Below are 21,970 nucleotides of genomic sequence, written 5' to 3'. Positions count from 1 at the left end.
TAACCCTTAGTTTTATTTTTTGAGTTGAGTTTAATAATAAAAGAGTATGAGACGTGTTAGTCTCCAAATCGTTTGTGTTTGGTTTTTTGTGTTCGTGATTGGAAGCTTATGCCAACAATTGTTGTCAGAGTGTGGCCAAATGATCACACGTTGAAGATGTATTAAGCCGAACTCAACCAGGAAGACGAAGATAAATAAAAGGATCAACAAGTAAGTTTATCCCTTTAATCAGAGAAAATTGCACTTTTCGTCTTTTATGTTTCAATGTTTCATTAGACAGCGTCCTTTAATTTTAAAAATTACATTGGATGTCCTTTAAGTTTGCACATGATAACATGCGGTGTCATTTATTACAAACTCAGTTAACTTTAGATATTTGGTATAATGTATAATAGTTTTATTAAAATTGCGCATTGCGGCGAAACGGAGTAAATGATAATGTAATACAAAAGTTATTTTAGAATGAAGTTTGTTGTTTAGATAACCAAACCGTCATAATCGGTTTAATTCATCATCGTACCATTTTATGATACCAAATATATACTCTAATTTGAATACAAATTGATCTTTGACAATACTTATACTTGAATGTCGAAAAAAACCAAACATAACTACATATTTAGGTTTTTTTGTAAAAAGTTAACGAATGTAATTGATTTAAGAAATATCAAATTAAATAATAAAAGACATGATTTGAAAAAAGGAAAAAGATGATCTAAAAAAATCGTTATAAAGGGAATATGATTTAAGAAAAGGAAATATGATTTTAAAATAAAAAAATATTAATAAATTAAATAAAGTTTACGAAAGTAAGGTATTAAAAAATACAAAATTAAACGATAAATAAAATATAATTTAACAAAGGAAAAAAGAATTATTATAAAGAAAATATGATTTGAAATATATATATCTATACTATATTATAATGCATGAGGGAGGGATTCCCAAAAGTTAAGAACTTCTTACCCCCTTATTTATAAATAAACCCCTAAAATGAGGGTAAAGTGGTCTTTTAAACACTATTTATTTTTTAATCCCTCAAATTAGTTACATTTTAATCCTTTTTTTTGACCAACCAAATCTCAAGAAAATAAAGAATAAAGCTACGGAAACTTTCAAAAGGTTGAACTGGTCTTCATTTTGGACTAAAATAAGTTTTTCAAATACGTTTTTATTAACTAATGTCACAATTAATTTGTAAATTAATACCATTTAACATTGTTAAACGCAAGTAAACTTGTTAACTAAATTTAACACAATTTTAATATCCTTTAATTATTAATCAGTTAAAATGATAATTAATACTTTTTAAAGGTGAATTATTAATACTTTTTACTATTACAAAACAAACTTCTTAAAACAAAAATTTGACATCTTTATTGTATCAAAAATTTGTACCGTATAATATACTGTGTATTATTCTGTTTTATAAAACAAATTTTTAATGCATACGAAAAAAAGGGAGACAACATATCTCGATATTTTTAATGCATACGAAAAAAAAAACTGAAAATGACAACTGAAAGCCAAGTAATAGCAACATCATTTCTTATATTTTAGTTTCCTTTATCTTTTTTTTTCCTTCAATATTTTCTAATCAGCTCAACTCCAAGATGATAAATCGGCACCGCGGTACGTCATTAATCTGCAAGATATAAACATAAAGACTTCAAATGGGCTGCCCATAAATTCTAAATAAATAGCTAATCGTTTGTTTTTTTTTAAAGCAAGATATAAACATAAAGACTTCAAATGGGCTGCCCATAAATTCTAAATAAATAGCTAATCGTTTGTTTTTTTTAAAGCTTTTTAAAGCAAGATATAAACATAAAGACTTCAAATGGGTTGCCCATAAATTCTAAATAAATAGCTAATCGTTTGTCTTTTTTTAAAGATTGGTAGATTCAAAATTAAATAGATGCAACTAACTTTCTAAACAAAAGGGTGCCAGATTATGCAACTAACTTTCTAAACAAAAGGGTGCTAGATTTCAAAATAACCCTAATTCACTGACGGGTGGTCCGTAGGACAACCCTTAAGTGCCTTAAAAAGATTAAAATCCCATGCTTTACACGTTTAATTGTTTGAACTTGGTAACTACTAGTTGTTTGGACGTGCAGGTGCAAATAGAGCTTAAAAGGAAAGTGATTTGGAGCATCAATGAAAAAATCAATTTTTGGAATTGAAGAATTAAGAGGATAGCATGATAGAGGGCGAAACTACGAGAACGTAGGCGAAAACGGTGAAGAAAACGGAGTTGAAACGAAAAAGTTATGCTGAAAACAAGTTTTCATGCTGAAGCCTGCCGTAAGCTACGGCAAGGGCCGTAGCTTACGGCGCCGACTGGCACTTTTTGTCACCGTATGACAGTTTAAAGCCACCATAAGCCATTCCAAGCCACCGTAAGCTACGGTGGCCACCGTAGCTTACGGCGCTGACCTACGTAAATGTGTAACTTCCACCTTTTAATGCGGATTTATGATGCCCTTTCACCTCTAATCAATCCCATTCGGTTACACAACACTTAGGGGCGATTTTTGGTTGTGCTTGGGAGCTTGAAGACATCTTTAATCATTGTTCTTGTGTTTCTAACTTATTTGGAAGATCAAGACTTTGTTATGATGTTTGTTAAAGCCATGAGTGGCTAAACTTGTTATGATTGTCTTTAGTTGAAGATTTGTAAGACTTTATGCTTTGATTTCCTAATTTCTAGAATAACAATCTTTATCTTTATGATTTGTTTGTTATGGTGTCTGATTGCTTTGTTGTAAATTGTTGATTCTTATGTTAATCTAGTTTGAAATCATACGTTCTTGGTGCCGTTGGCAATCGAGATATCATGGGTAAAATTAGACTTGGGTAAGGGTTAATTGATCATCGGGTAACAACCTCACGTTCTAGGAATCTGAGTACTTAGTTCCCTTTCATCACTACAAGTAATCACACATGAGCTATGTCTATGTAGTTCTTTCTAGTGGAATGATAGCATAAATGTCAAAGCAAACCGGAAACTAAAGATGATCATTTGTCTCTAAATTGTTTACAACCAACACTTTCATTTTGCAATTAGAATAGTAATTTAGTTTTTTAAAACTCAATCAATCAAACCAACTCTTGAATTTCATTTCTCTTGCAATTAGATTAATTTAGTTAAATTAGATAAACTTTCAAATAACACATATTCCACAAACTCCCTGTGTTCGATACCCACTTGCCACTATCTATATAGTTGTTATTGGGATTAAATTTGATTGTGACCACGACATCACGTCAAATTTTGGCGCCGTTGCCGGGGAGTAGTGCGCAACGTGTGTTATTTTTTTTTCTTTTTAAGTTTGTTATTTTTCTGGTTTACGATGGGTGTGTTAGTGTGCAGGTATTGACAGGTGAATGCGTACTAGGAGCTCTCACAAGCTATCACCATTTGTAACGCCCTGCTTTTTCATACTTTCCATAATTAGAAAGCTCGCCTTGTAATGTTATTTTTGGAAATCTTGTATTATTGTAGTCGTCTTTTCGTTGTAAAATCCGAGACTTGGATCATAAATAAAATTCGTATTTCTTTAAATTCGCCATCTACATATTCATACATGTTCATACGTTGGAATTCATTGTACATCGAATCTTTATTTGTAATTCATACTTATACGATACTTATTCACGATGCATGTCCATGCTTGTCCTCAAATTGTTACCTAAAAACCCCTAATAATATGCTTATTTATACAACAGTTAATCATCTAATATGTGACATATACTTGTCACTTACAAACATGTTAGATACTTGTACATTACACTTTTTACCTAGTTAAATCATGTTTTATTTCATATTTCACCTTGTTACAAGTTAGGGGAAACATTGTTGCATATTATTACACAACTTAATTAACAAAATTACTCATTAAAATGTTTTAAAAGAATAAAAAAATAAAGAAATATGGCAGCCCCAATTCAGCAAAATTCAGCCCCATATAGTTGGGCTTTGTGGGCTAGTTTCAAGGTGTAACCCCTTCTAAACACTTCCAAAGCCCAACCCATTGAAACCCTAATCCTTCCCCCTATAAATACCACTTATAACCAGCCTCCCTACCACTTTTGCAACACTAAAAACTCTCAAAACATCCTCCAAACCGTAGCTAAAAGCAAGGGTTTGAGCAGATTGACACCCCTTCACGAAAATGAGCATAACTCACTCATTTCTTAACGAAATCACTTGATTCTTTTTCCTACTTACTTGGATAATCATGGGGTTCGATTCCTAGACTTCTCCTTGGAGAAATCAGACCTGGAAATGCCCCGAAATCGTCCATAAACTTTCTGTTTGTTTTTATGTTCATCAAAAACTTGTTTAAACCTATGTAACTTGTGTTCAACACATCTCATACCTATGTCCTAATGCTTACAACTTATCCCATGGTTGGTTAAGCTTAAAAACAAGGTTGAGACATTTAAAATCAGAGGATTAAACCTCATAAACTTGGTGTTTTGTTTAGGGTTTCAACCCACAAATCATGTCAAACATAGCCTTTGATACATGAGTGATTATGGAACGACTTGGGTTGTCCTACATACAATCCTCACATGATTTGATGATTTCTCTATAGTTAGGTTGTTTATGTTATTGTGCAAATCCTAGTTCGTGACCCTCCTTGGTTGTTGTTACACCAAGTGAAGTGGTGAACATTCAAGGGGTTCCTAAATGGAAGCATGTCCTTCCTACCCCATACATGACATCTATGATAATACGAGGTGCCTAAATGAAGATCCTAATCTTCTACCTCCTACTTGAATTATTGGACTAAATAATATGTAGTACCTAACCTAAGTATATATATACACTCATTCGAACCTTTGATGTTGAACTTGTGTTTATATGTTAAAGTAGTAGAACATCACCTAAGACCTAAACCTTGTTGTGATTCTTATGGGTGTTCAACTCATGAAAACATTATCATAACCCTTGTGGTTACCAAGTGTCATACAAGGGTTAAGTGTTGAAGATGATTATTTTCACATGCTATTCTCATATCTTACTTTTATGTTGTTTTAAATACTGAATCTCGACTCTAAGCATACTAGAACTTTAACCCTACACATTCAACTTTCTAACCTCATCAACTTCGTCACATTGGATAATCGGAAAGCATATGCAAATTTGTGAGTATACTCGCAACCCCCTTTTTATGTTTACCACTTTTTGGGGTGTAACATGTTTTACTATTAAACTACACTTAAACTTATTCTTTATGCAATGCACAAAACAATCCTTATACATGAATACTATGTTATGATACTTGATGCTTACGTGGACCATACTTATGTGATATGTTTTAGTCATTAGCTCTCATGAGCCTCCCTTCGACATGTATAGCGCTATAGGAGTAACGCACCGCCCCCCTTAAACTTGGGTCATGTTGAATTAATTAAACTTACTTGCGTAAACAGAGGTTGGCTAGAAATATTGCATGCCACGATAGGTTGATCTCGTATAAACTAAGTTGCCATGTGGATTCGTTTTAAACTTTTATACTTATACTTATACTTATGCTTAAACTTGTATACTCGCCTTTGCTTTTGCATTGAACTTTATTTTAAACATGTCACAGGTTGAGGATGATGATGCTATGAAATGAAGTAGCGTTGATGCCTAGATACACATATAGACGTATAGGTTTAATCGTTGTATCAATTTTGATTATGTTGTATTCTAATTCCTTTGAACCTGACGTTATTTGATTTCTTTGTAACGTTGACAAATGAATTATGAAATGAAATCGGTTTATTAAATATTGTCACAAATAGCGTTATGATGTCTCTAGCAATCTTCACACTTCGTCTCATCCCGATGTTTCCGCCATTGGTTGGGGTGTGACAGATTGGTATCAGAGCCATAATTATAGGGAATTAGGAAAAGTAGGAATGCTTTAACCTAGTCTATAGTTCTAGAGCCTTATTCGTACGTTTTACTAAAAACTACTTGCATGCTATCTTATTTGCTTTTATTTATTCTCTTGATCTTGTAAGCATATGTGTCACTTATGCGTTAACACTTAACATGCTATACTTATTTTTATTATGTGTTAATACCTGTTTCATCGTCTTATCCTTTATGTGTGTTCTTGACATACTTTTATGCATTAATATTCGTTTCATCATTTCACTTTTATTGTGATATTCTTGACATGTTATACTTGTTTGTTTAATCTTTAATATACACTTTTCCTCACGCGTTTTACTCGACTATTCTAAATCCGACAACACACATATTGCACAAACGAGACGAGTCCACCAAAATAGGCGTGAAACCCACAATTTGGTGAATGACCTCAATCCTTCTACCTTTCTTTTTACACGGAATTCACCACCAAGTTAGGAGTGAAATCCTCACCTTGATGGAGAAATTCGAATTTCAAATTCTAGTGGACCCTCGTCAACACGTCGAAATTAAATTTTGACCCGACGAGTACCAACCACACTTAGGATACGAAATCGTCAAGTTAGGGGTGAAACCCACACCTTGTCGACTAGTTCCACTCCTTGGCATTTTTTTTTCATAAATCCCGCCAAGTCTCGAAATTTCGATTGATTTGGGACATGTAGTAACCGGAAGGGTAAATACCGTTAACCGACTTGTCGGCGAGAGTATTTTACCTATTAGGCCAAAGCATGCTCCTCAAATTCAAAAGACTTTTCGACCACTTTGGTTAGTCAAAGTTCCGTTTTGGAACACTCCAAACTTTGGTCAAACATGCGTTTCTATTGTTCATTTTATACGATGCAATCTTTCAACCTCGAGTTTACCTTTGATTTCTCTTTTCACACGCACAACATATCGAACCTTTTCGATACATTTATATATGCATGATTTTCTTATAATTTAAATTCATATTCCTTGTAACAACTAGTGGAGAGGTATCATCGAGATTGGAGTGATTTCCTTACCTTGACGATTAACTCCACTCCCTTTTTCTTAAAAACGACCTCACCAACGAGTTAGGGGTGATTCTCTTACCTAGGTGATCGTTACCAAAACGTCTCTTCAAAATATCTTATTATGCAAACTCGATCATATTTTATACCCAAATTGTTTATCATTATTCAAAATACCCACTCATACCAATTTCAAAATACATTGATTTGTCAAAACGTACTCAATTCATATACACGAGATTCTTAATCATGTCTTAAAACATTTTATTACGCAAACTTCAAAACCTTACGAAATGCTACCTATCAATTTAATCGGCCCAATGAAACTCTTGCCCATGAACTTCGTATTCGACTTAATCACTAAAACTTGCTCACATTATATCGTCATACTAGAGACTTCCATTCTTAATTGAAACCAAACCAACCTTTCTCAATTACCTATAGGATCTTATAGATATTATGAGATCGTTTTACCAAAGAATATTTCCAACATCAACGAACCATTTGTCAAAACCCTTTAAAATGAACACTAAGACCTTTGATAAATCCCTTTTCCAAGGATCAACGTATTCACAAAAACTCCAAAATTTCTTGTTTTGATGAAACGAACTTACCTTTTTCTACACCTATTTTTCAAAACACGTGGGCAAGAAGACTCCATGGGGACCGACCATCTTCGGATTTCGTAAACTCTTTTAAAACAAAGGTAGCATTTCCATTCATTACAAAATACGATATGCATGACCAATAAGTACTTTATATCCTCTTACATATGCAAACTATATTCTACCTTTCAAACCAAGCTCAATCTAAATTTGATTCAATAAACTCAACGTTTCGTTTAAACAACTATACATGCATATCATCGTACACATTTTGGTCGATACCTCGCGATAACATCATTTATATCATTCGTATTTACGTACTCGACCTTTTGAATGTTTATTACACTTAGATCCGTGATGTCCCAACGAACACTATATACGCAATATTTATTTTTCATGCCTACACCTATGTTCATACGTTTTATGCTTGTACTCATACACATACTACTTATACGTTTTACGCTTCTGCTTGTACACATACTACTTACACATTTTATGTTTATGCTCATACATACATGCGTATTCATACTTAAACTTATGCTCATACTTTCATCCTTACTCATGATTCATACATTCGTACCTATACGTGAGCATAACCTGAGGGATTCGCTTGCGTGGGTCCCACACATACTTAAACATGGACTTGCTTATATACTATATTCTTGTACGTACACATTCTAAACTTTTTTATGTATACCCCGATGCATACACAACTAGTACAAGCTATGCGGATCATGCGACGATCAAAATAATCACGGGTGCACACGGGATTATAGTGATAGGCGTATGAGAACCATAGAGTGTGCTACTGCGTATGGTAATACACGGAACGTAACATGACACCGAAGACGAAACGGACGTAACATGGTCAAAACATGGTGGATACGCCGCTGGTACTTCCTATATATAAGTGTTTTCACCATGTTACCAAAATTTCGTAAAACGTGCCATGGGAAATTCAGTGTTTTACAGACCTCTTGGACCTAATACAAGCTTTAAGCAACTCACAAACACATTATGTCCGATTATCCATGACGAGACTTCATACGTAACATGCTACTTTCATCTATCTAATGCCCATATCATTCGTATACTTGCGTTCATTTAGTGTCAATTGTTCGCCCCATGCTCCTATTTCCTTCCTTTCATACGAACCTCGTTCACAATCAAGCTCGTTTAAGCATTCAAATCCTAACTTATCTTATTACCCTTAGAACTTTCTAATTATTAGCCATTACAAATCATTTTACCTATACCTGTTTACCCCTGCTTATGCCTCAAACCCATTTCGGCTCGACAAATCATTTTACAAACTTATCTTTATCTTCCCAAAATCTCGTACTTTTCAAAACGTTTCAAAATCTCAAGTCTCGAACTGTTACCAAAACTCTTTAAATCTACCTCTTAAATAAATTTCGGGACGAAATTTCCTAAAGGAGGGGAGACTGTAACGCCCTGCTTTTTCATACTTTCCATAATTAGAAAGCTCGCCTTGTAATGCTATTTTTGGAATTCTTGTATTATTGTAGTCGTCTTTTCGTTGTAAAATCCGAGACTTGGATCATAAATAAAATTCGTATTTCTTTAAATTCGCCATCTACATATTCATACATGTTCATACGTTGGAATTCATTGTACATCGAATCCTTATTTGTAATTCATACTTATACGATACTTATTCACGATGCATGTCCATGCTTGTCCTCAAATTGTTACCTAAAAACCCCTAATAATATGCTTATTTATACAACAGTTAATCATCTAATATGTGACATATACTTGTCACTTACAAACATGTTAGATACTTGTACATTACACTTTTTACCTAGTTAAATCATGTTTTATTTCATATTTCACCTTGTTACAAGTTAGGGGAAATATTGTTGCATATTATAACACAACTTAATTAACAAAATTACTCATTAAAATGTTTTAAAAGAATAAAAAAATAAAGAAATATGGCAGCCCCAATTCAGCAAAATTCAGCCCCATATAGTTGGGCTTTGTGGGCTAGTTTCAAGGTGTAACCCCTTCTAAACACTTCCAAAGCCCAACCCATTGAAACCCTAATCCTTCCCCCTATAAATACCACTTATAACCAGCCTCCCTACCACTTTTGCAACACTAAAAACTCTCAAAACATCCTCCAAACCGTAGCTGAAAGCAAGGGTTTGAGCAGATTGACACCCCTTCACGAAAATGAGCATAACTCACTCATTTCTTAACGAAATCACTTGATTCTTTTTCCTACTTACTTGGATAATCATGGGGTTCGATTCCTAGACTTCTCCTTGGAGAAATCAGACCTGGAAATGCCCCGAAATCGTCCATAAACTTTCTGTTTGTTTTTATGTTCATCAAAAACTTGTTTAAACCTATGTAACTTGTGTTCAACACATCTTATACCTATGTCCTAATGCTTACAACTTATCCCATGGTTGGTTAAGCTTAAAAACAAGGTTGACACATTTAAAATCAGAGGATTAACCTCATAAACTTGGTGTTTTGTTTAGGGTTTCAACCCACAAATCATGTCAAACATAGCCTTTGATACATGAGTGATTATGGAACGACTTGGGTTGTCCTACATACAATCCTCACATGATTTGATGATTTCTCTATAGTTAGGTTGTTTATGTTATTGTGCAAATCCTAGTTCGTGACCCTCCTTGGTTGTTGTTACACCAAGTGAAGTGGTGAACATTCAAGGGGTTCCTAAATGGAAGCATGTCCTTCCTACCCCATACATGACATCTATGATAATACGAGGTGCCTAAATGAAGATCCTAATCTTCTACCTCCTACTTGAATTATTGGACTAAATAATATGTAGTACCTAACCTAAGTATATATATACACTCATTCGAACCTTTGATGTTGAACTTGTGTTTATATGTTAAAGTAGTAGAACATCACCTAAGACCTAAACCTTGTTGTGATTCTTATGGGTGTTCAACTCATGAAAACATTATCATAACCCTTGTGGTTACCAAGTGTCATACAAGGGTTAAGTGTTGAAGATGATTATTTTCACATGCTATTCTCATATCTTACTTTTATGTTGTTTTAAATACTGAATCTCGACTCTAAGCATACTAGAACTTTAACCCTACACATTCAACTTTCTAACCTCATCAACTTCGTCACATTGGATAATCGGAAAGCATATGCAAATTTGTGAGTATACTCGCAACCCCCTTTTTATGTTTACCACTTTTTGGGGTGTAACATGTTTTACTATTAAACTACACTTAAACTTATTCTTTATGCAATGCACAAAACAATCCTTATACATGAATACTATGTTATGATACTTGATGCTTACGTGGACCATACTTATGTGATATGTTTTAGTCATTAGCTCTCACGAGCCTCCCTTCGACATGTATAGCGCTATAGGAGTAACGCACCGCCCCCCTTAAACTTGGGTCATGTTGAATTAATTAAACTTACTTGCGTAAACAGAGGTTGGCTAGAAATATTGCATGCCACGATAGGTTGATCTCGTATAAACTAAGTTGCCATGTGGATTCGTTTTAAACTTTTATACTTATACTTATACTTATGCTTAAACTTGTATACTCGCCTTTGCTTTTGCATTGAACTTTATTTTAAACATGTCACAGGTTGAGGATGATGATGCTATGAAATGAAGTAGCGTTGATGCCTAGATACACATATAGACGTTTAGGTTTAATCATTGTATCAATTTTGATTATGTTGTATTCTAATTCCTTTGAACCTGACGTTATTTGATTTCTTTGTAACGTTGACAAATGAATTATGAAATGAAATCGGTTTATTAAATATTGTCACAAATAGCGTTATGATGTCTCTAGCAATCTTCACACTTCGTCTCATCCCGATGTTTCCGCCATTGGTTGGGGTGTGACACCATTGGCGTTTGATCCGGAAATTTAGCGAACATTAAGGGGATTAAAAAATGAGTTACCAAGAGAAGTACGATTACGGTGATTATTATGAATATTCCCAACTTTCATATGAAGGCCCTCAGATGTACGATCAAGACTATTATCATGCTCAGTATACATTTGATCAGTATGGTTATGAATGGGTAACCCAACAACCTACTTTGCACTATCAGTCACATAAATCTGAAAGTCTTGACGAGATGATGAGAAAGAGACACATGGTTCATGTTGAAAAAGAATTAATAAAACCTCATTTGTCAATGGAAGAACGAGTAGAACTTTTGGAATGGAAATATGATTTGTTACCAAAAGAGGTGAAAGAGATGAGGCCAGGGACGTCGATATTGGAAAAACGTCAAGCAAAACAACACTGGATATATGTGCAGATTGAACAAATGACACCTATGGGTGATGTAGAAGAAAAGGTTGTGAGTCCTCCCGAACTTGAAACTGAATTATTAGGGCCAAATGAGGAATATACAATTGAAATTATTGTGGAGGAACCAACTATGGAGAGCAAAGTTGAGGGCCTTTTACTTGATGAACCAATCAAAGTTGATTACAACTCTCCGGCTGTGGTGGTTATGGAAACCAAGAGTGTTAAGGATGCATGTTTAGAAACTAGGAAGGTGGCACTTCATGATGTGGGAGATTTCATTCATAAGTTATGTTTATGGGAGAGTTTGGATTTGTTGGGCACAGAAAACGAAGTAGTGAAGTGTAGAGTAAACTACCGAGCATTTGTTGGAAATTCGGTAGGAAAATGTGGATTTAAAGAATTTTGCAAAGAAAGATGGGACGTGACAAAGCACACACACAATAGAAGAATCAAACACCGTGCTTACATCAGCAACGAAAAAGGTAAATGTGCATTGAGACCACCTTGAGACATATCAGGTACGGTCGGGCTGAAGACCTAAACTTTAGCGCTGCTTGGGAGGCAACCCAAGGTGTTTTTAGATAAGTGTGGGGAAGATGTGAGGAGAGTTGTGTGAAGGTGATGATAGGAAGTCGGATTATCTACAACATCTGTTGTGTCAAACTTCACCAGGTCAATGTACTCTTTCCTTAGTCTTGTTATGTTCTTTAGTATTAAAATATTGGTATTAGTTGATAAAAAAAAATAAAAAAAAAAAGAAATTTGGGGTTCGAGATGTAAAGCAAATGTTGGTGTTTTTGTTGAAAGCGATCTTTCCCTCAAAACCATACATTGGGACAATGTATCCCAAGTGTGGGGATGGGGGGAAATTTTTGAGAAGTTAATATTTTTTGTGAAACCAAGTAAAAGTGTCAAAAATTTGAAAACTTGATATTGTTCCATTTGACACACCGACACCCCTTTCTAGTCATTTCTTGGTGAGTGTTTGAGCCACATATGATTATTAGAGAATATTTCTTTGTTTTGAGTGGCGGTGTTTGTATTGTGTTAACAAGCTTGTGTACGAATTCTTGTTGAAGCCTAGGATTAGCATGCTTGTGAAAATGATAGGGATTTTTAGGTAGCCTCGTCTGAATGTGTGAGAGTGTGGGAATTGGGGGTTGGACCTCATACGTTACATATATGAGCTTGGTATTGTGAGGGGGTGGGGGTTTGGTCTTTAGAAAGCCATGTTTGGGCCTTATACCATTCGGTTGTGACCCAAACCTACTTCTTACAAAAAACTTTACCTATTGAGATGACCCGATTTAGGAATTTAGTTTGTGATTGTTGATGTTCTTGTATATATTTTTGAGTTCTATGCTTAAAAAAAACAAAACAAAAAAAAAAGAAAAAAAAAGAAAGAGAAAAATATGAGAAAAATACAAAAAAAAAGAAGTATTTAGTTGCAATAGTAGTTGAGAATGTTGAAGAAGTTGTGTATATAGTTGATGTTTGCTTTGTTTAGTAGTAGAAATAAAAACCGGGTCAAATCAATTAGCTCTTGCATATATATCCCACCATTTTCCTACCTTTACACATAGCCCCGTTATAACCCGTAAGTCCTTTTGATTCATAAGCATGCTAGGTATTTGATACGAGGAAACTTGATTTGTATACAAGCTTATTGTCGCACAATCACACACTTGCATTGAGCGTGTTAGCATAATGTTGCTAATATTACTTGTCACCGAGAGTTGTTGTGAGGGGTGTGTCTTGTGGTATGATAAAAAGTTAGTAAAAGTACGGTACATTTTAGCTTGGTTTGCATGTTGATCGCTTGTGGTTTTGAATTGGTTAGTGAATGAGTTGCTTGGGACAAGCAACGGGTAAGTGTGGGGATGTCACGGGTGGTCCGTAGGACAACCCTTAAGTGCCTTAAAAAGATTAAAATCCCATGCTTTACACATTTAATTGTTTGAACTTGGTAACTACTAGTTGTTTGGACGTGCAGGTGCAAATAGAGCTTAAAAGGGAAGTGATTTGGAGCATCAATGAAAAAATCAATTTTTGGAATTGAAGAATTAAGAGGATAGCATGATAGAGGGCCAAATTACGAGAACGTAGGCGAAAACGGTGAAGAAAACGGAGTTGAAACGAAAAAGTTATGCTGAAAACAAGTTTTCATGCTGAAGCCTGCCGTAAGCTACGACAAGGGCCGTAGCTTACGGCGCCGACTGGCACTTTTTGTCACCGTATGACAGTTTAAAGCCACCATAAGCCATTCCAAGCCACCGTAAGCTACGGTGGCCACCGTAGCTTACGGCGCTGACCTACGTAAATGTGTAACTTCCACCTTTTAATGCGGATTTATGATGCCCTTTCACCTCTAATCAATCCCATTCGGTTACACAACACTTAGGGACGATTTTTGGTTGTGCTTGGGAGCTTGAAGACATCTTTAATCATTGTTCTTATGTTTCTAACTTATTTGGAAGATCAAGACTTTGTTATGATGTTTGTTAAAGCCATGAGTGGTTAAACTTGTTATGATTGTCTTTAGTTGAAGGTTTGTAAGACTTTATGCTTTGATTTCCTAATTTCTAGAATAACAATCTTTATCTTTATGATTTGTTTGTTATGGTGTCTGATTGCTTTGTTGTAAATTGTTGATTCTTATGTTAATCTAGTTTGAAATCATACGTTCTTGGTGCCGTTGGCAATCGAGATATCATGGGTAAAATTAGAGTTGGGTAAGGGTTAATTGATCATCGGGTAACAACCTCACGTTCTAGGAATCTGAGTACTTAGTTCCCTTTCATCACTACACGTAATCACACATGAGCTATGTCTATGTAGTTCTTTCTAGTGGAATGATAGCATAAATGTCAAAGCAAACCGGAAACTAAAGATGATCATTTGTCTCTAAATTGTTTACAACCAACACTTTCATTTTGCAATTAGAATAGTAATTTAGTTTTTGAAAACTCAATCAATCAAACCAACTCTTGAATTTCATTTCTCTTGCAATTAGATTAATTTAGTTAAATTAGATAAACTTTCAAATAACACATATTCCACAAACTCCCTGTGTTCGATACCCACTTGCCACTATCTATATAGTTGTTATTGAGATTAAATTTGATTGTGACCACGACATCACGTCATTCACCTCTATATTCCTACTATAAATACTATTATAGTAGGGCACCCATTTCTATTGCTTAACATTTGATTATGGATCCAATTTCGAATCCAGTGATTGCGAAAAAACAATCATATGATGTTTTGTACTTTCAAAGGTTAGATTGTTAATTCGTATCAATTTATAAATTCTGTTTTAATTTTATAATATATGTTATTTTTTCGTTTCAGTTGGAAGGTGAACGCGCCGATTTAAACAATCCAGTTGCAGCTCCCGCTTCTAAGGTTTCGATTTTGATTGTTTTATTAATTTTTATGTTCAAACATCGATTAAATAACGAGCTGTTATGTTATTTTTTCGTTTCAGTTGGAAGGTGAACGCGTCGATTTAAACAATCCAGTTGCAGCTCCCACTTCTAAGGTTTCGATTTTGATTATTTTATTAATTTTTTCTGTTCAAACATCGATTAAATAATGAGTTGTTCATATTAACGGGTTTTTTGCAGGATGACGGTGATAAATCTGTTGAGATAATCAGTTACGGTCACATGTTCAGCCCGTACAAGTCTCATCTTCAACGTGAATTTTCTGAAGAGGTAATTTTAGGGTTTATTTAATCTTTTTTTTAACTTTTTTATTCAGTTTTTGTCTTTTTTTTAAGGATCGAATTTATTCAGTTTTTGTCTTTTTTTAAGGATCGAACATGTGAAGCTCAAAGGAAGAGATACAAGAGGCTATCAGAATGGAAATAGAGCCAAGTTATCAATTTAGATGATTCTGAAAAAGATGACAAAGAAGAAGAACTAGAAGACACAGCCGATTCAAGCGCAAAGAAGAAAACCGAATTAAAAATTCCTCAAGTGTCAATTCAGAAGAGGAATAGATTTCATTCAGCATAATATGAAATCTTTCAAGTGCTTTTATTTTTTTTTTCATTTTTAGTTATGTTTGATCTAGACAATTTCATTTTCACTTGTTTTGTTTTCATTTTCAGTTTTTTTTAGAATTAATGCAGTCTAATAAACTTTATTTTATATTTTAAATTTTCAGTGTTTGAATTCCCACATCCTCTTAAATCCAGTGAACAATTATTGCAGTTACAGTAATAAAAAAAAAACAAACTTCAATTTATTTATATATTTTTACTACATTAGAGACCATATATATTCTTTGTAAAACTTTACCTTCTCGTAATGTGTATCTATGTGCCATTCGAAAAGGAAAACGGTGAAAAATCAGGGGCAGTGGGAAAATCTAGGTTACCTTCTCGTAATTGTTTAAGATTCTATTTTATGTTCTTTTTTTTTGTTTGATTCTTAATAATAATTCGTGTATTAAAGTATTTTCCACTTAAATAAATGCCAAATATAAGGACTTTTATTTAGAAGCTCATATGAAAAATCAGGGGCAGTGGGAAAAAACGTAATATGAGGGCCCTGAGCTAATTGAAAATTTTAATTAATATAGATAGATTGAAAATTTAAAAAATATAATGAGAGATAAAATAGGAGTGATTTAAGGAGAGAATTTAAAACATGGTGTATTTTAATAACTATGCATTATATATAGCACGTAACCAATATAAAAAATCCCTAAAAAAAGCCCTAATTTGGGTAAGTATCATATTATAAGAAACAGTTACATCAAGTTAAACTAGATAGTTCGTATTTGTTGCATTTTTTTAGGGGGATATTATTTAAAAATTAGACTCATAAGATAATATTACTTTATTTCAAAAAAGCTACAGCAAATTTAAACTAGATCTTTTTGCATTTTTTTAGGGATTATCATTTAAAAACAGCATAAGATAAGATTAAGTTATTTTAAAAAAGCTACAGCAAGTAAACTAGATACTGTTGCATTATAATAGGGATTATTATTTAAAATTTTGACTAATAAGATAAGATTAGTTGATTCAAAAAAGCTACAGTTTGTTAAAAATTCATAGGTTTCAAGTGTGTTATATATAGATACAACTCCCTTATTCATTACTTGTTTTACTCCAACAAAAAGCCAGTTCTTCTCAATTGGCGGGTTTAGCAGGTAAGAACCGTATTCAAGTTTTTCTACATCGTCAATACACAATGACTTTTGCAAACAATTCTTAATCTAAACATTCATCCTTGCAGTGGTTTTAGTTGATCAAAGTTCATCCTGAGTTGATCTTAGACAGGTATGGATTCTTTCATAAAAATGATTATGATGTATGCTTTTTTTTTATAAAAATATATGTTTCTAACTGTTGTGTTTTATAATTTTCTGTGTTCTTCTAAAGATGCATCATGTTTAGATATATTAATCATTCCGTTTTCAAACAGTTTAGATCTCACGTTTTATACAGTAAACCATTTCCCCCAATTATAACCCTAATAAGCTATAAAAAAAATCAACAAAAAACTTTCAGGGGAATGTATATGTACATAAAATAGGATGATACCTTGAATTTGCCGGAAAATATAGCGCTTGTAAAGACACGATGCGACCTGTTTAAGAAAATAACACCACCAGTTAAGACACAAATATGAACTGAAAAACACAATAAAAAACTTCACTTAGGCTAACAATAATATTTTTTACATGTTTTTATACTTACAGTACATCTGTGATCATATTAGTCTACTTTCAAGTTCCAAACGTAAATGAAATATTGCAAGAAAAAACTTTTTGAGGTGAGATATACAACTATGCTTAAACTACTTATTTGGTCCAGATGAGAAAGCGATAAAGTGTAGGAAACAAGAGTCATGTGATCACTTGTCCCCTTTTTTACATTATTTGCCCCAATTCTTTTTGCTTCTATTCCCAAAGGTTACAAAATCAATTGTTAAAGGAGGTTTGTAGGATCACATGAAGCCAATAATCTAGATCTCCATTCAGTAAAGTTGCAAACTCTCTAAGATCAATTCATCAAAATCTAAACAAAGCAAGCATAAATAGAGCCAATTAATTAAAAAATACAGCAAACCTGAGCGGCAACAGTGTGAGAACGAGTTGGAAACAGCTTAGTTATACAAGCAGTATTAAAGCCATGCTCAGATAGACCAATTGCAGCTCGTAAACCCGCACCTCCGGCTCGTATGTATGATCATCAACTATCATATACGCTGATCCTCCAACTTTCTGTTCACACACATCCAGAAACACTATTAACACACACACACACACACTGACACATGCATTTCGAACAAATCAAATTTCAAACATCTAGCGTAGGGGTGCAAACGAGCCGAGCGACTCGCGAGCTACTCGAGATCGGCTCGAGAAAAAGCTCGAAACGAGCCGAGTCTTATCGAGCCCGAGCCGAGCTTGAGCCTACAATAAAGCTCGTTTGTTTATCGAGCCCGAGCTCGAGCCTCGCATGTGAAGCTCGTTAGGCTCGTCGAGCCTTATCGAGCCTTAGTGTAAATGAGCCGAGTCAAGCCGAGCTTATTCAAACTTGTTTACAAGCCGACATCGAATCTAAAAATAAGTTAATTTAGTAAATGAGCCCGAGCCCAAGCTTCACTTATCGAGCTCGTGAGCCTAAAAAGTCTATTATTTATATTATTTTTATTTAATATATTAATTTTAATAGATAATAAACGACCCGAGCCCGAGCCGAGCTCGAGCTTGAGAAAATACAAACGAGCCGAGCTCGAGCCTTGAAAACAAAGCTCGAATCGAGCCGAGCTCGAGCCTGGTCAAGCTCGGGCTCGGCTCGGCTCGTTTGCACCCCTAATCTAGCGTAATGATAAACTGATAAAAAATCAACAGTCTGTCAGCAATCTATTAACAAAATCAAATTAATTCACCAAAAAACTGAATGATTCACAAACGATTAGCACTGAACAAACACTACAGTAATCATTAATCAAATCAATAGAAATACATATTTGCATGATTAAAAAAACACACTGACACATGCCTTTCGAACAAACTAAATTCAAAAAATCTAGCGTAGTAATAAAGTTAAAAAAAATTAACAATCTGTGAGCAATCTATTAACAAAATCGCACACTAATTAAGAAAAAACTAAATGATTTACATACGACTAACACTAAATTAAACGCTACAGTAATCAAATCAATAGAAATATAGAACTGCATGATTTAGAATTGACTTTATCTCGCAGATCCATGTGAGTTCCACAATAAACCCTAAATTTCAAGTAATTCAAAATATAACTCAAAACAAACGGAGGTAGTAATAGATTACCGATTCAGATGAGAAGAATCTGTGTGAAAAAGAGTCGCCGGAGGTGGATCTCCGGGACGGAATGCGACCTGTTTAAGATAATAACACCACCAGTTAAGACACAAATACGAACTGAAAAACACAATCAAAAACTTCACTTAGGCTAACAATAATACCTAATTGGCAGTTTATAACACGACACGGTTGAACTTTGAAGCCTGAACTGAACAGAACGAATTAATCGAATCGGAAAGTGAAGGATAGAAGGAGAGAGGACTTAGGAGGAAGAGGAGGAGGAGGAGGAGGCGGCATCTAAAGTGTGAGCGATGTGCAACATATGGTGTTTGTGAGAGATATTCTAATTTAGGAGGAGGAGGCGGCATCTTAGGGTTTGGATTGTGTAAAATCATTGAAGTGTTTGTCTGATATTCATCCCACGTCTCAATACAATCATCCACCGTCCACACACATCTCATCTTCCAATACACATCATCCACCGTCCATACCAACATATTATTTATTTTGAATTTAAAATAAATTATTAACATATAATAATTTCAACCACCATCGGAGAAAGTAAAGCATATTGGAAATAGCAAAATAAAAATCCCATTGAAATTTTGGTTCACGTCCACTAAGAGCATTGGAAACAACAAAATGAATAAAATAAATCAAAGGTTAGACTGTTTTTGTGTGCTACTTTATATAACAAAATGAAAAGGATGAAACCCTAGATTTCGCCCAGTGAATCGATTATATGTATCACCTACGAGAGTGTCCAATTATATTTTTAACTAATGTATCACCGCCCCTCGGATGCACAAATTACATTTCAATTATATGTATCACCTACGAGAGTGTCCAATTATATTTCATTAGTCATATACAGTGACATAGTTATTTTTTCATTTTTTAGATCAAGGTCAGTATGTCGTCACTACCATTTTATGTAATTATGCTGGATATAATTGCAAGGCCCCCCCTTAGTTGTCGCAAAATGCAAGACGGTCAGCAAGAAATGGTTGGCCTACATCTCAAAACCGGAATTTCTAAGGGTGCATTGTCATTTCATGCGAGCATCACCCGATCAGAAAATCCTCACTGTTGGAAACCCTAGCTTGTGTTTAGTACGTTCGTTGAACTTTGCGGATGCTAACTACTTCTTAGCCACCGACGTTCCAACCCCATTTAATGTTCGTCCAAGGAATTTGTTATTCTTAGCAAGCTTGGATGGCATGCTCTGTGTTTGCCTTAAAAACACATGTGAGTTACTTCTATGGAATCCGTTAACCCGTGCCTGCAAGATATTGTCAAACTCTATTAAGCAGGATTTCTCTTGCAAATTGATTAAGAATTTGTTATGGATAAGACAGAGAGCAAAATGGAAGATGTGTCAGGTATCTACCTATCTATCATATCTTATAACTTACATGATAAAACATATGTAACTAAAATACTTAACATTTCTTTCAGTTCCCCAAACTGCTCCAGCAGCTACTACTGATGTATCAGTAAAAGAGGAGATCAAAGAAGAAACTCATCCTCCAAAAGATTTAACAATCAAACAGGAAGAGATACAAGAAATTCAAGAGGACGTTGATCTCGATGATGAGAAATGGTGGCGTGACAATATGGATGAGATCCTTGAGATGTTTAAGCCATATGATCACTGAATTTTTAACCTCGTCATGCAAGTACTTGACATTTGAGCTTTTAGTTTTCAACATTTATGTTTAAGACTTGTCTTTCCTTATTTGTGTGCTACTTTATATAACTTTTAATTATGTTTAAGATTTTTTTTTATTCGTGTGTTACTTTATTACACCAATGGTTTCTTGAATTAGGGTATAATTAAAATTCTAGACATATGTAACACCTATGACATATATCCACCACAATAATAAAAATATTATACGAATAAGAAAACTACCAGAATTGAGTGCCGCAATGCAAATTGTCGCCCCCGCCGCATCGCGCGGGCACCCTACTAGTATATATATATATAGGGAGGGGCTCATGCGAGAACCACCCTTATTGTGAGAACCTTGAGAACCAATGTGAACACAACCTAAAATAGCTAAAAAAACCTAACCCCCCCCCCCAAAAAAAAAAAAAAACCTAACCCCTAAAAACTAAACCCCCAAAAAACCTAAAAAAATCTAAAAAAAATCTAAAATTTTTTTTTTTAATATTTTTTATGCTCAAATCGCTACTTTTAGTGGCAAAAAAAAATTTTAAAAAAAAAACTTTAAAAAATTTTTTTTTTTTTGCTTCGAAAAGTAGCGATTTTTATATAAAAAATATTTAAAAAAAATTTGTGTGATTTTTAGCTATTTTTAGGCATTTTTTGTGTGTTCACATTGGTTTTCGTGGTTCTCACAATAAGAGGTGGTTTTCGCATGATCTTCTCCCTATATATATATATATATATATATATATATATGAGAAAAAAACAATTATTAAAAAATGAAGGACCATGTTACTAAGAAAATAAAACATGATTTTAAAATTAAAAAAAAAACTAAAATAAGTTTACGAAAGTAAGGATTTAAAAAATACAAAATTAAACGATAAAGAAATATGATTTAATAAAGGAAAAAGAATTATTATAAAAAAATGTGATTAAATTAAAAAAAAGAAAAAAATACATTTGAGAAAAAAAAACAATTATTAAAAAATGAATAACCATGTTACTCTTCATGGCTCTTCACCACTAATATATATAATAATAATGTTGAGCTTCATTTGGATTAGATATTTGGTCACCTCTTGCACCGCCGGTTTTAAATGGTGTATAAAAAGTTATAATTTTTTTATTAAGTATAAAC

General features: G+C 33.9%; 1 long non-coding RNA gene across 1 annotated transcript; it reads right to left on the bottom strand.

Annotated features, from left to right (window-relative positions):
- Positions 1–1,581: 1,581 nt before the first annotated feature.
- On the bottom strand, positions 1,582–19,538 carry LOC110938103. The gene is made up of 5 exons (XR_002591192.2): positions 19,319–19,538; positions 19,164–19,231; positions 17,935–18,089; positions 17,407–17,452; positions 1,582–1,645 (listed from the first exon to the last, which is right to left on the bottom strand). It is a non-coding gene; the product is annotated as an uncharacterized LOC110938103 (long non-coding RNA).
- Between the last annotated feature and the right edge of the window lie 2,432 nt (positions 19,539–21,970).

This window comes from Helianthus annuus, chromosome 1, assembly GCF_002127325.2.
Source record: "Helianthus annuus cultivar XRQ/B chromosome 1, HanXRQr2.0-SUNRISE, whole genome shotgun sequence".
NCBI lineage: Eukaryota > Viridiplantae > Streptophyta > Magnoliopsida > Asterales > Asteraceae > Helianthus > Helianthus annuus.
This window is presented reverse-complemented; position numbering and strand designations above follow the sequence as displayed.